Source organism: Bombina bombina, chromosome 6 (assembly GCF_027579735.1).
Source record: "Bombina bombina isolate aBomBom1 chromosome 6, aBomBom1.pri, whole genome shotgun sequence".
NCBI classification, from domain to species: Eukaryota; Metazoa; Chordata; class Amphibia; order Anura; family Bombinatoridae; genus Bombina; species Bombina bombina.
The window spans coordinates 86,825,247-86,842,290 of record NC_069504.1 but is presented as its reverse complement, the minus strand read 5'-3'; the positions used below and the strand labels follow the sequence as shown (position 1 = coordinate 86,842,290).

Below are 17,044 nucleotides of genomic sequence, written 5' to 3'. Positions count from 1 at the left end.
AGATAGAGAATACAATTTTAAACAATATTCCAATTTACTTCTATTATCTAATTTGCTTCATTCTTTTGATATCTTTTATTGAAGAAAAATCAATGCACATGGGTGAACCAATCACACGAGGCATCTATGTGCAGCCACCAATCAGCAGCTACTGAGCCTATCTAGATATGCTTTTCAGCCAAGAATATCAAGAGAACAAAGCAAATTACATAATAGAAGTAAATTAGAAAGTTGTTTAAAATTGTATGCTCTTTTTAAATCATGAAATAAAAAATTTGAGTTTCATGTCCCTTTAAGTCCCAATCACATTGCTATATTCACACAGCCATTGTTTGCATGTTATCCATGTCTAATTGTCCTCAGTGGAAGAAATTAGATAAGAGAAACCTAGCTTTCAACATAGTGGTGCCTATTATTTAATAGAAACTTAAAGGACCAGTAAACACAGTAGATTTGCATAATCAACAAATGCAAGATAACAAGACAATACAATGGCATTTACTCTGAATTTCAGATGAGTAGTAGATTTTTTTCTAACAAATTTCAAAGTTATGTATATTTCCACTCCCCCTGTACCATGTGATAGCAATCAGCCAATCACAAATGCATATACGTATAGTCAGTGAATTCTTGCACATGCTCAGTAGAAGCTGGTGGTTTAAAAAGTGTAAATATAAAAGAATGTGCACATTTTATTTAATGGAAGTAAATTGGAAAGTTGTTTAAAATTACATGCTGTATCTGAATCATGAAAATTAAATTTTACCTGAGTGTCCCTTTAAGGAATGTGGAAATCCCATGATTTTCAGAGTAAACTCAGAGCAAAAAGAGACAGAATAACTAATGAAAGCACCATGCAAATTAAAAAAATACACATAACTAAACCTTCTATATAACAATCTCAACATCTTTAAAGTCCTTTTTAATAATATATAATAGCCACATGGTTACAAATATATTGAAGGGATAGTAGACAACATTTACAAAGATCTTAACAAACTAAAACTAATTTTATTTTTGCTGAATTTGAACATATAGTCCAGGGGTTTTGATATTTTTCTAATTTAGGAAACAAAAATATGTTACACAATGTTGCTATATATTAAGGATTCGTTTATCTGATCATTTTTATACACATATAGATGTATTTGTCATCTTTTATTTAGATCTAGATATACACACACAAACATACTTACACATACACATGTACATACACACACATTGTTTTACTTATGCAATTAAAGGACAAGTAAACACAGTAGATTTGCATAATCAACAAAAGCAACATAAAAAGACAATGCAACCATCCTTGTTAATATGAGTCCTGAAATAGCTTAACAAGTAATTGTGTTCATGAGGACTTTGTGTCTGAGACATTATTAAAGGTTATAGACTGCCCTTACTTCCCCAATTCCACACCTTGTCAATATGTACACCCTAAGATAGCTAATTCTAACAGTATGGAGGACTTTGGGATACACTTATATTATTTAACCAAGTAGCTGCTTATATAGTGATGATATCTATAGTACCTGTTTAATTTCAGTTGAATTTACCATGGGTCGCAGTTATTTATGTTATAGTTTGTATATATATATATATATATATATATATAGCCCTTGGTTGCCTTATACTGCAGGTGGGATAGTTGACTATCCCAATACATCTGCGGCCGAGGCAGCATACCTTAGTCTTCCTTCACTGACCACTTTTTATTGGGAGGCAATTACCCACCGGTTAAGGTCTATATAGTATGGAACTCTTTAGCCCCTTTGTCTTTTTGCAACTGACTCTAGAACTAAAGGTAGAGGAAAGAAATGTACTCTAATGTGTCTATCTACATTGATAACTGTTTAAAGGGACAGTCAAGTCCAAAAAAACCTCTCATGTTTCAAATAGGGCATGTAATTTTAAACAACTTTCCAATTTACTTTTATCACCAATTTTACTTTGTTCTCTTGATATTCTTAGTTGAAACCTAAGCCTAGGAGATTCATATGCTAATTTCTTAGACCTTGAAGTCCGCCTCTAATCTAAGTGCATTTTGATAGTTTTTCACCACTAGAGGGCATTAGTTCATGTGTTTCATATAGATAACATTGAGCTCATGCACGTGAATTTACCATGGAGACAGCTCTGATTGGCCAAAATGCAAGTCTGTAAAAAGAACTGAAATAAGGGGGCAGTCTACTGAGGCTTAGATACAAGGTAATTACAGAGGTAAAATGTGTATAATTATAACTGTGTTGGTTATGCAAAACTGGGGAATTGGTAATTAAGGGATTATCTATCTTTTAAAACAAAAACAATTCTGGTGTTGACTGTCCCTTTAATAGAACTTGTTTCCCATTTATAACTATTAATCTTTCTTATGAACCTTATAGGGACAGTATAATCTGACCCTTATCTTATCTAGTTAATCTGAAGTTACAATACTGATGGTTCCATTATCATTATACATATTAACTCTAGTAATTAGGCCCATAAGTGGCCCTCTCACCCTTTTCCCCTCATTTTCCCCTCCCCAAATATATTCAGCTGTCAGTGGCACAAGAGTGTCCGGTTTATTCCAGTATCGGGAAAGCATTTACTCCTAAGATCTAACATATAAAGGGATATATCTTATAATAGTATCTAAAAGTATGACCATCTTAGATTCTGGACCCAAAAGTGGTCCTTTTACTTATTTTCCCTAGCATTCCCCTATTTATTTTTATTTGGTGTATGACAGCCCAAGAGTGGCTGATAAACTCTAGTACGGGGAACTACTCTTCACTATTATTTTGAGCAATTTGAAATATTACTCCCTATGTGTGCTTTAAATGTTGACAGGAGCACATAAGTGGTTTCCATTGGATATGGAAGAATTATATATATACATATATATATATATTTATTTATTTATATATTTATTTATTTATTTATATATTTATTTATTTATTTATATATTTATTTATATATTTATTTATTTATTTATATATTTATTTATTTATTTATTTATATATTTATTTATATATTTATTTATTTATATATTTATATATTTATTTATATATTTATTTATATATTTATTTATATATTTATTTATTTATTTATATATTTAAAATGAGGTTATGCTTTACATTATTTGCCATATGTTTTATAGTCAGGCTTTGTGTAGGTTATAGCTATATACCGTGGCCTTACCACTGGACAATGTTATGCCTGTGATATATGTAGGTGTTTACATGGCTGTCCCACCATTGAGTATTATATTTAATTTGGTATTTTGCCATTGCACTATGGAGGCCAATTATGTTTGTACCTGTATGTTTCAAACCTCAATAAAAAAACAATGCAGTAGCACTTTAAAGGGACATGAAACTCAAATATTTCATTTCATGATTTAGAAAGAGCGTGTGATTTTAAACAACTTCCAATTTACTCCTATTATCTGATTTGCTTCATTCTCTTGATATCCTTGGTTGAAAAGCATATCTAAATAGGCTCAGTAGTTGCTGATTGGTGGCTGCACATAGATGAAATGTGTGATTGGCGCACCCATGTGCATTGCAATTTTTTCAACAAAGGGTATCTGAAGAATGAAGCAAATTGAATAATAGAAGTAAATTGTAATGTTCTATCTGATTTATGAAAGAAAAATATTGTTTCATGTCCAAAAAGATTTTTTCTGAGAAATGTCAAAGTTATGTCTTTTTCCACTCCCCCTGTATTATGTGACAGCCATCAGCCAATCACAATTGCATATGCGTATATTCCGTTAATTCTTGCACATGCTCAGTAGGAGCTGGAGATTTAAAAAGTGTAAATATAAAAAGACTGTGCACATTTTGTTAATGGAAGTAAATTGGAAAGTTGTTTAAAATTGCATACTTTATCTGACTCATGAGAGTTTAATTTTGACTTGAGTGTTCCTTTAAAGCACCCATTTCCCTCTTCTGAGCACAGATATATGTCACAACGTACATTTTGATGATTAGAAAAAAAAACGGTGATATCGAAAAACGGGGATATTGACAGCTCCTGCCTGCGTGTGACTGGCTGTGCGTGGGCAGGGGGCGAGATCACACACGAGCGCAAAATATCGCTTGTGTGGAATGCTGAATTCCGGACATGGAATTCAGCCCGTCAAAGGCGAGCTGCGGCGGCCAGGAGCATGTATGTGCATCCCTGTCCGCCTCAGCTTCATAAATCGACCCATAATGTAATTATAAATATAATAATTCCATATCCAGGACTCAATAAACCCAGGAGCCAGGGAGTCACTGGCTCCTAAAATTTTACTTCTGGCTCCTAACTTTTTTAGTTATTCTTCATATATCTATACTCAACAATTATTCTGTCTGTCTTGTAAAAGTATGTTTGACTCATAAAAATTCTTACAGCTCCTAAATTTTAAACAGATTTGTCAACCCTATTATATCCTATTTTCTACTACTAGATTTTTGTTTTAATTGTCTGCACCTAATCTAAACCAATATGGGAGTAATTCACAGGAGTTTATGGAGGGCAAAGGAATGGGCAGGAAACAATGGACACTTTGGAACTTTCAGCCATAACAAAACTTAACTTTTAAATGATGCAATTTGTAAAAATAACTTCCATGCCCTGTTCACCACAACTTGCAATCTTACAGCACAGATTTATCAAAAGGCAATAAGCTCAAAACCAAATTGTATAGTTCTTAAAAAATAATGTGATAGACACAACCAATCCCCCTAAAGCTTATAACTTAGGAGTCTGGAGGGATAACACAGTGTAATATATTCTACATAATTATTTCTAGATGTTCTGTTTGTGGTTGAAGTGTGCTAAGGCTTTCTGTATAATACGTATAGACAGTTTTATTATTATATTTATTTTCCACTCATAAAACATTTATTTCACTTTGATCCAAGCCTCAAATCCTTCCAATCTCTTTTGAATCACTGTTTGGTTAGGACTATTTACAAAAAAAAAAAAGAACTTTGATGAATCCAGTACATCCAGGGTGTGTGTAGGAAAAACTCTATATTAAGGCACAGGCATTTCCTATTCGACCTGGCTCTATATATGTTTTGGCTCATGCTGTTTCTTAAAGAGGAGAAGGGTATAAGCAAAATGTATGCATCGCATTACACTGACATAATAAGCATATCCTTAACATGAGTATTACCAAAATACATTTATATTCTAAAGATAACAAATTGATTTTATGGAATTGGACTGTCACAAAAAAATCCTGCGCAAGCTACTCAACTTGTGGTATATACCTGGCAAGAAGAAATGTATATTAAACAAAAGAAAGAGCTGGCAGATCTTCTAATATTTTGACTCCCTGGCCAGTGGCAATATCATATGGAGACATCCTAACTGTAGAACAATAAATCAAACACTGGGGTAGAGCCAGAAAGCTTATTTATAATCAACGGATATTTTTGGGGTATACCACTAAATATACAGCTGACAAACTGCATTTATATTTCTTTCTGTGCTTGACATTAAAAGCGTCTAGTTAAATGGAAAAAAATAGATTATTAGGGGCCAATTTATCATAGTGCGAGCAGACATGATACGATGTAGCGTATGATGTCTGCCGCACAGCGATAAATGCTGACAGCATACGCTGTCGGCATTTATCATTGCACAAGCAGTTCTTGTGAACTGCTTGTGCAATGCCGCCCCCTGCAGATTCGCGGCCAATCAGCCGCTAGCAGGGGGTGTCAATCAACCCGATCGTATTCGATCGGGTTGATTTCTGTCCGCTGCCTCAGAGCAGGCGGACAAGTTATGACAAGTTATGATAATGAATCAACATATTCAGCAATTGTAGGCTTGCAAATAATAAATAGAAATGGGCAGAGAAGAGAAAAAATATATTTTGCATAAACTCTTGAAAAAAATGTTGTTTTGTTTTGTGCAATATATGTTAAGCTGGCCTTTTGAAATTTGTTGATGTAAATCTATTCATTGGTTATTTCTTATGGTAAATGTCTTCAGGGCAGCAGAAGGGCAGCTGGACAGTGATTTAAATTTTAATAAAGTTAAAGTACTATCTAGTGCTGCTGCTACAAGCCATCAGCACAAAACTGGCACTCAAACCAAACAGTTGACAAGGATATTGCCAAATAATTATTGAATAGAGTAAATCTGAACTTTTTGAAGCCTTTCCTTTGGAAACGGTAAGGAACTACATAAAACTATGAGGGTATATATATAAGGTAAAAAAGAAAATCCACCTACGAAAACCATTTCTCGCCTTTAGAGAAATGGTTTTAAACAAAATCAGGAATCAATAACATTTTTCCTTGCATGCAATTTCCCAAACATTTTATACACGTGTCACCAATGAAAGGGTAGGGTGTCACAATTTTGTTATGGGTGTAGTGAAACATCACTTACATCTTACATAATTGTATAGCTCATCATTTGGTTCAGCATTTTTTTAGCTTTAAATGACAAGATCAATGACAAATGTAAAAATTTAATTTAAAGCATTATTAATAAATAATGGTTAATATCCTGTCTTAAAGCAGCCAACACTGATTTGTGCAATATCCTTACTTTCAATTTAAAATAAATAAATAATTATTTAATGAATGAATGAATGAATGAATTAATTAATTAATTAATTAATTAATTAATTAATTAATGAAAATAAATCAATATACCGGTACTTTATATTGCTGTATTTATTGTGCTTGCCTTTGCTGTAAAACTAGAGCACAAATTAAACAACCACCTGTATAATGTAGTAGTTTTGCCCTAAGCGTGGACACTCTGTGTCAAAACTAGGCAAATAAATGAGCAAAATCCATCACAGCGGATACATATAATTGTCTTACATGACATCTGATGTCATATACTGCCAGAGGCATTGGAAACAGTGAGGAACTACATAACACTATGAGGGTATATAAAGCGGACACATGATACTGTAAGACCGACCATGTATGGTTTTTAAGACATTTAATTTAATGATTTCTTCAAATGTCTTGTTTTAGAAATAAATTGTTTCACAATCTTTTAGATAGTGATTTCTCTAGACATGATAACTGATTCAATAGAGAATTTACAGGTTTATCACTTGGAACTGCAAAAAAACATTGCATTTTTGTGAAATTTGTTAAAATGCATTTTAACAAGACACATAATTAATCTGAAAGAATAAAACTTGTGATATATTGATTATATTGCACGAATATTTAGATTTTAATATATTTATATAAGCCTCACAGACACCATGGTAAAGATATTCACTAGACATATTAAAGTTATCTTTACATATGCTGTGCATTAAAAAACACAATATAAACATATTAAAGGGACATAAAGTGCAAAAAGAAAATGTTCTCATGTTTTATAGCAGTTTAATAGTGAACTATTGTCTGAATATGTGATTAACCCCTGCTGATACCTAGCTGAACAAATCTGGTGAGCCAATGAAGAAATGCATGTGTGTTACCATTAAGATCCTGCTTCTGAACATACCAATATAAACTCTTCAACAAAGGATGCCAAAGGAATTAAGTAAATGCTATAATAGAAGTAATTTATAGTTTCTTAAAATTGCATGATCTATCGGAATCATGATTTTTTAATTTTTACTGCGCTGCATTTTTTTTATTAGAAATAACTAAAATGTTAAAAGGACACAAACCCCAAATTTTCCTTTCACGGTTAAGGTAGAGTGTGTAATTTTAAACAATTTTCCAATCTACTTCTATGATCTAATTTGCTTTGTTCTCATTTTATCTTTTGTTGAAAAGCAGACTAGTGATTGGCTTATCTGATGTGTTCATCTAGCTCCTAGTAGAGCAGTGCTGCTCCTTCAAGAAAGAATAATAAGAGTAAAGCACATTTAATAATACAAGTAAATTGGGAAGTTGTTTAAAAGTGAATGTTCTCTCTCAATCATGAAATAAAAAAAAATTGACCTAAATTATAGAATCCATTATGCAGTTTTATTGTTTCTTGGTTGAAAATATGTCCCTCTATGGTCTGTGGTCTGTGTTTTAACTCACTTTCAGTTACCCTTTTGATTTGTAAATCACACACCTCAATAATTACCTGTCAGGCACCCACAGGATCTTCCTTGAGGGTGACTGAAAAGGAAATAATTTTCCAGCCTGTATTCATCTGCCAAGTCAAAGAAATGTATTATCCAAATGTACCGACACCTGGTATTGAGACTTTTTTCTACAGTTTTTTTTTTTATCATGAGAAGTACAAAGAAGAAAAATGAATGTAAATATTATAAAACTAAGTTATCACTCTTTATATAATCATAATAAACTGAAAAGTGTGAGAACTGGGTTTAAATACCAATGTTTAGATTTTGATATTAGAATCTAACAATTCAAAGCAACTGAAAAATGTATACAGCCAGAAATGTGTACTCTAGTCAACTCTGCATTGTGTGGTAATGTGTATACTGTCATCCTTATCTTAGATTAGTGAAGTCTTGTAATAAAAATAATATTACTTTATCAACTTTCACTGACTTTTGTTAAAACAAACATGGATACAGACTGTTTTACACTTCATCAGTTAGCACTCTACTTTTTCATATAAGAAAATATAGTTTTCATTTGTTTAACTAATTAAGCCAGGTATTGCAAGAAAGAGCTATTGTACATTGAACAGCAATGCAGTTGTCTCTGACAAAGTGTTAGAGGGGCAGTATACACCAATTTGAATCTAACTACATGTAATAGACACTACTATAAAGTATAATAGGCACAGATACTGATCTAAAAATCCAGTATAAAACCATTTTAAAACTTACTTAGAAGCTCCTAGTTTAGCACTACTGATGAGATTAGTCTGGAACACCCACTGAAAGGGGCTGAGAGCAGACCCTCTACCCTCCCCTGCATACAAATAGACTCATTATACAAACAAGCAATGTGAAGTCTGTATACATAAGTATACATCTAAAATGTTGGGGCTTGGTTAGGATTCTGAGAATCAGCACAATGTTATTAAAAATTAGCAAAACTATAATTTTTTTACAAAAACACCCCGGATGGGCTATATGAATAGATCATCTGCAACAATGTTTCTCAACCACGGTCCTCAAGTAGCCCCAAAAGGCCAGGTTTTCATTATAGCTGAACTAGAGCACAGGTGAAATAATTAGCTGATCAGTAACCATGGTTACTAACCTGTTCTTACGCATCACATGATTATTTCACCTGTGCTCTTGTTCAGCTATAATAAACACCTGGCCTGTTAGGGGTAACTTGAGGATCGTGGTTGAGAAACACTGATCTACAACACATTTATGCAGAGAAAAGTCTAGTGTCCAATGTCCCTTTAAGTCTTGACATGTTATTTTAACTGGGTATCTCAATATATAAATCAGTTCAACCTCTTGCAATAAAAAAAAATATTTTAAAACTATGCTACAGACAGTGTATGACATATGTATATGAGATATTGTAAAATATGCGTGGTCTTATGCCCAGCCATAAAGTGGGAGAAATGCACAATGTTATATTTATTCCTCTTAGCTACTGAAAAGAATATTGGTTTTCAATGTTTATGCTATAATGAGGGTTCCTAGGACTGTTTTCACTGTAACAAAAGTCTACTCTTCAAGCATAAAAAAATATAATATGGAAATGATTCTGAAAACATATCTTTGGGGCTTTTTATATAAATGTGCTTCTTAAGGAGATCTAAAAATATTTCTATTTTATTAAGAAAAAAATGCTCACATTGAAGATTTAATCTCGACTTCCAGCTTTGCCACAAGTACACACAGTAATGTTATAATCAGCACTTTACAGAAAATTACACAGGGCCACAGCTTATCTGAAACATTCAGAAGATACAACAGATGTATTTTACCAAGAGATTAGGAAGTAGAAAGTCTATATGCCATATTTAAAAAATATATTATTATTGTTAAAGGGACAGTAAACAACAGAATTGTTGTTGTTTAAAAAGGTAGATAATCCCTTTATTACCCATTCCCCAATTTTTCATAACCATCACAGTTATAATAATATACTTTTTACCTCTGTGATTACCTTGTATCTATGCCTCTGCAAACTGCACCCTTATTTCAGTTATTTTGACAGACATGCATTTTTAGCCAATCAGTGCTGACTCCTAGGAGCTTCACATGCCTGAGCTCAATGTAATCTATATGAAACACATGAACTAACGCCCTCTAGTGGTGAAAAACTGTCAAAATGCTTTCCGATTAGAGGCAGTCTTCAAGGTCTAAGAAATTAGCACATTAATCTCCTAGATTTAGCTTTCAACTAATACCAAGAGAACAAAGCAAAATTGGTAATAAAAGTAAATTGGAAAGTTGTTTAAAATTACATGCCTTATTTAAATCTTGAAAGATTTTTTTTTACTTTACTGTCCCTTTAAATGGACATTAAACCCAAACATGTTCTTTCATGATTCAGATAGAGCATACAGTTTTAAACAACTTCCCAATGTACTTCTATTATCAAATGTTTGTTTGTTTTCTTGTTATCCTTTGTTGAAAGGTAGGTTTTGGAGTGTGCCCGAGTCTGCGGCACTATATAGCATCAGTTTTGCAACAATGTTATACATTAGCAAGAGCACTAGAGGGCTTGCAGTGCATCAGGCATGTGCACGCTACCTACGTATGTATCTCTTCTACAAAGAATAACATGAGAATTAAACAAATTTGATAATAGAAATAAATTGGAAAGTTTTTAGAAGTTGTATTCTCTATCTGAATTATGAAAGAAAATATTTGGGTTTCATGTCCCTTTAAAGGGACAGTAAAGTCAAAATGAAACTGTAATTATTTAAACAGAGCACATAATTTTAACAACTTACCAGTTTACTTCTATTATCAAAGTTGCTTCATACACTTGTTATCCTTTGTTAAAGAATAAACCTAGGTAGGCTCATAAGAGCTCAGGAGCGTGCACGTGTCTTTAGCACTCTATGGCAGCAGGGTTTGAAACATTGTATAAAATGACTACATACATAATTGCAAATTTGATAATAAAAGTAACTACAGATGCATAAACAAAACAAATTATCAGGAGAGCCCTGCTCTGAGGAGCTTACAATCTACAGAAGCTTAGAAAGTAAAATGGTCAAACTAAAGCAAATATAGTGATTCAGAAAACACTAAAAAAAAAATCCTAGAGGTCCTTACTTGGTTTTGGGTCTCATTAGATATAGTAGGCAGTGGCTCATGGACATTGTCTATTACACAACATGTTTAAATGCTATAGTGAGAAAAGATAATAACGCGCTCTTCATTTCACATATTCTAAATGGTACAAACTTGGCCACCTTGTAATGTAATCTCAAACTGTCCTGGGAATGCTATAAATGTATCTTTTTTTTTTTTTTTTAATATTATTTTTATTGAGGTATAATGTAACAATTCAAGCAAGAATTTGCAAGACATGCAAGTACAGAGAAGAATCGCATTAACACTGGGAAAAGAATATAAATAAAAAACATTAATATACTCAATGTCACCAGATATAGACATGCCATACAAGGAAAGCAAGTATTATCTAGATATGCGAATAGAGATAAGAAAATTCAACCTCATATTTCCTGTTATAAGGCATCCCCATTAGAGTATGTTAACTTGAAGACATAACGCATGCCCCTAGGGAAATATAAAGGCCACTCTTGGACCTCCTGAAGTATAACTATGCCGTAGCAGGGGGCCTTGGGGGAAAAGAGAACAAGGAAAATGGGCCACTCATGGACCCAGGATGTAGTTGAAAAAGGTAGGTGATCAACACTTACATATAGTGAGTTACTTAAACAAGCACCAGTTATAATATATTCTTATAATTCCTATAAAGGGGTAGCACCTGGATATATATTAGAAAGCAGGGGGAATGTAAACAGAGACTGCCAGCAGAAAACACATAAGCAGAAGAAGGAATGCTAATAGAGACAGCCAGCTGATATTGGGCTATGCCCCCTTTCAGCAGTAACTTTAGCAGTCTGAGAAATATGTGAACAGTCTAGATAGAGGGGACAACACATGAGCAGAAGGACAGTGTATTTAGACAGTGCATTTATATCTTGGACGTTAGTGACATAACATACGCTAACACATAACATTTACCCCAGGCATTGAAAGAGTTAATAAACATATGTTGAGCCTCATAGTTATACTGGTCGTTACGCAAATGTCCGTGTACCTCTGACATAACATACGCTAACACAGCACTTTGACCCCAAGGCAGGGAAGGAGTTAATAAACATATGTTGAGCCCAGTAGTCCAAGTCTCAGAAAGACAGCGCACCCCTTCTTTAGGCTTATATCAATATTGGATCATACCTGGGAGCCCCCAGGATCAAAGGTCTGGCTGCTGCAACGTGTGCTTACAATGTCAAAAGGGTGACGAAAAGTTCCCTTAAGAGTATCCAAACCTGCTGCTCGATCTCTTGGTCTCTCCCTCTCCAGGGCAAGGCGGTGATGAACAGCAAATGGTTTCAGCGCCATGACCGTGTTCCAGGTCTCTGCGATAGTGCTCAGCTCACAACACACGGATGCCGTCCTAGGCAGTTTCAACTCACCCTCTGTCACCCTCCGCTCGTCGAGTTCCAGATACCTCCCGCCGGTGCAATTATCGTTATGTGAGAGGTACGTTCTTTTCCGGCTTGGAGAGACAACGTTTGCTGCGCTGCTGGCTACTTTTGATGATACAGCTGTAGGCTGTTGCTGCCTAAGGGGTTCTGTATGTATATCCCTCGTGGCTGGAGCGCCATCAGAATAGTCCACCACTGCTGTAGGGTTCTTTACCGGTGGGCTAGAGTATTTTACTGCTTCAGCCGTAGCCTGGATCCGGGGTGCTGGGTTTGTCAGGTTCGGGATTGGCTCTTGGAGACTTGTTTTGTTTTTAGGTTTCTCTTCAGGGTCTCTTAGTTTCTCCTGGCGATGTCCCACTTGCCTGGCTATTACACGGATGCTCTCCCATTCAGCGTCCCAAGCCTGCTGTATCTTTGCATGATGCTCCTGCAGCAGTCTTGCCACCGCTGTCAGTACCATTTCTGAGCTCAGCGCCATCTTTAGTGGGTACGTACTTGTGAGGAAGATATCGTATTCTTCTGCTAACTCTCCTATATAGCAAGGATGGTGCTAGGTAGATATAGGTAGTGTTGGTTTCAGATGAGACTTGGGTTAATACTGCGCACACAGGGCACAGCTCGTTGTGGGGACAGGCTGAGGCTTCTATTTTAGGGGAAGGCCTCAAAGTGCAAAGTCCGGTACTGAGGGCTATGGAGCCTAGTCACTATTCAAAAACCCTATTTCTTGAATTCAGACTTCTTCAGACCAGCCTCTCCACTGTTTTGAGCAAATTATTGTTAAAAATGCGATGTTAAATCAGGTACCAATGAAGATAGCTTGAGGAGCTGAAGCTCAGTGCGACCTGTAAGATCGCCGCCGCCCGGATGTCCCCCCGCTATAAATGTATCTTAATGTGATATTCTAATGCAAAGGGGTTAAATACATAGGTAAATGTGAGGCTTGGGATCCTAAAGTATGATATGGGCAGCCTTCAATGCAAGTTTTTTTAGGAATCATTATTGAAATGTAATATTTCTTATATAGAAACATTTGAGTGGCAGAACAAATATTAAAATTCTCAATGCAGCAGAAGAATAGCAAATATAATTCATTTTGGTCGTACAATACTCCATGGTTTAAAAAAAAAATCCCCCCAGAAACGATATAATTAATAATACAGAAGAAGACTATTCAACAGCTGTTTGACTCTAGGCAAATAATTGCATGTGAAAATTCAACAATTTTTCTTAGCCTCAAACCAAGAAGGAAATAGACTTTTTTTTTAATAGCTGTCGCCGTAGGGAAAGGATGAGAGGACATAATAGGAGACCAGTATGTTCTGGTATTCAGAGCTTGTGCATCAGTATTTAAAGGTTAATTAAATAAGCCAGTACTATCTCTGCTGCTGTGTTTTAAGTCAAACTTATGGAACAATCTAATTGTTAATAATATTAAAGGGACATTATACACTCATTTTTTCTTTGCATAAATGTTTTGTAGATAATCTATTTATATAGTCCATAAAGTTTTTTTTTTGTTGTTGTTTTTTTAAAAAGGATAGTTTTGCTTATTTTTAAATAACATTGCTCTGATTTTCAGACTCCTAACTCCAGCTTGCTCCTGTTTGTGTAAAGGGTCTTTTCATATGCAAAAGAAGGCAGAGGGGGGGAGTGTCTGATATTTCCCACTTGCAGTGGGCTTTCCAGCTACCTTTTCAACAGAGCTAAACTGAGAGTTTCTAAGTAAGGCCTAGATTTGGAGTTCGGCGGTAGCCGTCAAAACCAGCGTTAGAGGCTTCTAACGCTGGTTTTGGCCGCCCGCTGGTATTTGGAGTCAGTGATTAAAGGGTCTAACGCTCACTTTTCAGCCGCGACTTTTCCATACCGCAGATCCCCCTACGCCATTTGCGTAGCCTATATTTTCAATGGGATCTTTCTAACGCCGGTATTTAGAGTCGTTTCTGAAGTGAGCGTTAGAGCTCTAACGACAAAACTCCAGCCGCCTGAAAATAGCAGGAGTTAAGAGCTTTCTGGCTAACGCCGGTTCATAAAGCTCTTAACTACTGTACCCTAAAGTACACTAACACCCATAAACTACCTATGTACCCCTAAACCGAGGTCCCCCCACATCGCCGCCACTCGATTAAAATTTTTAACCCCTAATCTGCCGACCGCCACCTACGTTATACTTATGTACCCCTAATCTGCTGCCCCTAACCCCGCCGACCCCTGTATTATATTTATTAACCCCTAACCTGCCCCCCACAACATCGCCGCCAGCTACTTAAAATAATTAACCCCTAATCTTCCGACCGCAAAGCGCCGCCACCTACGTTATCCCTATGTACCCCTAATCTGCTACCCCTAACACCGCCGACCCCTATATTTATTAACCCCTAATCTGCCCCCCTCAACGTCGCCGACACCTGCCTACACTTATTAACCCCTAATCTGCCGAGCGGACCTGAGCGCTACTATAATAAAGTTATTAACCCCTAACCCGCCTCACTAACCCTATCATAAATAGTATTAACCCCCTAATCTGCCCTCCCTAACATCGCCGACACCTACCTTCAATTATTAACCCCTAATCTGACGACCGGAGCTCACCGCTATTCTAATAAATGTATTAACCCCTAAAGCTAAGTCTAACCCTAACACTAACACCCCCCTAACTTAAATATAATTTACATCTAACGAAATAAATTAACTCTTATTAAATAAATTATTCCTATTTAAAGCTAAATACTTACCTGTAAAATAAATCCTAATATAGCTACAATATAAATTATAATTATATTATAGCTATTTTAGGATTTATATTTATTTTACAGGCAACTTGGTAATTATTTTAACCAGGTACAATAGCTATTAAATAGTTAAGAACTATTTAATAGCTAAAATAGTTAAAATAATAACAAATTTACCTGTAAAATAAATCCTAACCTAAGATATAATTAAACCTAACACTACCCTATCAATAAAATAATTAAATAAACTACCTACAATTACCTACAATTAACCTAACACTACACTATCAATAAATTAATTAAACACAATTGCTACAAATAAATACAATTAAATAAACTATCTAAAGTACAAAAAATAAAAAAGAACTAAGTTACAAAAAATAACAAAATATTTACAAACATAAGAAAAATATTACAACAATTTTAAACTAATTACACCTACTCTAAGCCCCCTAATAAAATAACAAAGCCCCCCCAAAATAAAAAATTCCATACCCTATTCTAAATTTAAAAAGTTACAAGCTCTTTTACCTTACCAGCCCTGAACAGGGCCCTTTGCGGGGCATGCCCCAAGAATTTCAGCTCTTTTGCCTGTAAAAGAATAAATACAATACCCCCCCCCCAACATTACAACCCACCACCCACATACCCCTAATCTAACCCAAACCCCCCTTAAATAAACCTAACACTAAGCCCCTGAAGATCTTCCTACCTTGTCTTCACCATCCAGGTTCACCGATCCGTCCTGAAGAGCTCCTCCGATGTCCTGATCCAAGCCCAAGCGGGGGCAGAAGAGGTCCATGATCCGGTCAAAGTCTTCATCCAAGCGGGCAGAAGAGGCTCTTCCATCCGATTGAAGTCATCATCCAGGCGGCATCTTCTATGGTCTTCCATCCGGAGCGAAGCGGCAGGATCCTGAAGACCTCCAGCGCGGAACATCCATCCGGACCGACGACTGAACGACGAATGACTGTTCTTTTAAGGGACGTCATCCAAGATGGCGTCCCTCGAATTCCGATTGGCTGATAGGATTCTATCAGCCAATCGGAATTAAGGTAGGAATTTTCTGATTGGCTGATGGAATCAGCCAATCAGAATCTAGTTCAATCCGATTGGCCGATCCAATCAGCCAATCAGATTGAGCTCGCATTCTATTGGCTGATCGGAACAGCCAATAGAATGCGAGCTCAATCTGATTGGCTGATTGGATCAGCCAATCGGATTGAACTTGATTCTGATTGGCTGATTCCATCAGCCAATCAGAAAATTCCTACCTTAATTCCGATTGGCTGATAGAATCCTATCAGCCAATCGGAATTCGAGGGACGCCATCTTGGATGACGTCCCTTAAAGGAACAGTCATTCGTCGTTCAGTCGTCGGTCCGGATGGATGTTCCGCGCTGGAGGTCTTCAGGATCCTGCCGCTTCGCTCCGGATGGAAGACCATAGAAGATGCCGCCTGGATGATGACTTCAATCGGATGGAAGAGCCTCTTCTGCCCGCTTGGATGAAGACTTTGACCGGATCATGGACCTCTTCAGCCCCCGCTTGGGCTTGGATCAGGACATCGGAGGAGCTCTTCAGGACGGATCGGTGAACCTGGATGGTGAAGACTAGGTAGGAAGATCTTCAGGGGCTTAGTGTTAGGTTTATTTAAGGGGGGTTTGGGTTAGATTAGGGGTATGTGGGTGGTGGGTTGTAATGTTGGGGGGGGGGGTATTGTATTTATTCTTTTACAGGCAAAAGAGCTGAAATTCTTGGGGCATGCCCCGCAA

At 36.0% G+C, this 17,044-nt stretch overlaps 1 protein-coding gene across 1 annotated transcript in view; it reads right to left on the bottom strand.

Annotated features, from left to right (window-relative positions):
- SEMA3D (semaphorin 3D) overlaps positions 1-17,044 on the bottom strand; it is a 257,776-nt gene that overhangs the window by 74,895 nt on the left and 165,837 nt on the right. The window lies entirely within an intron of this gene.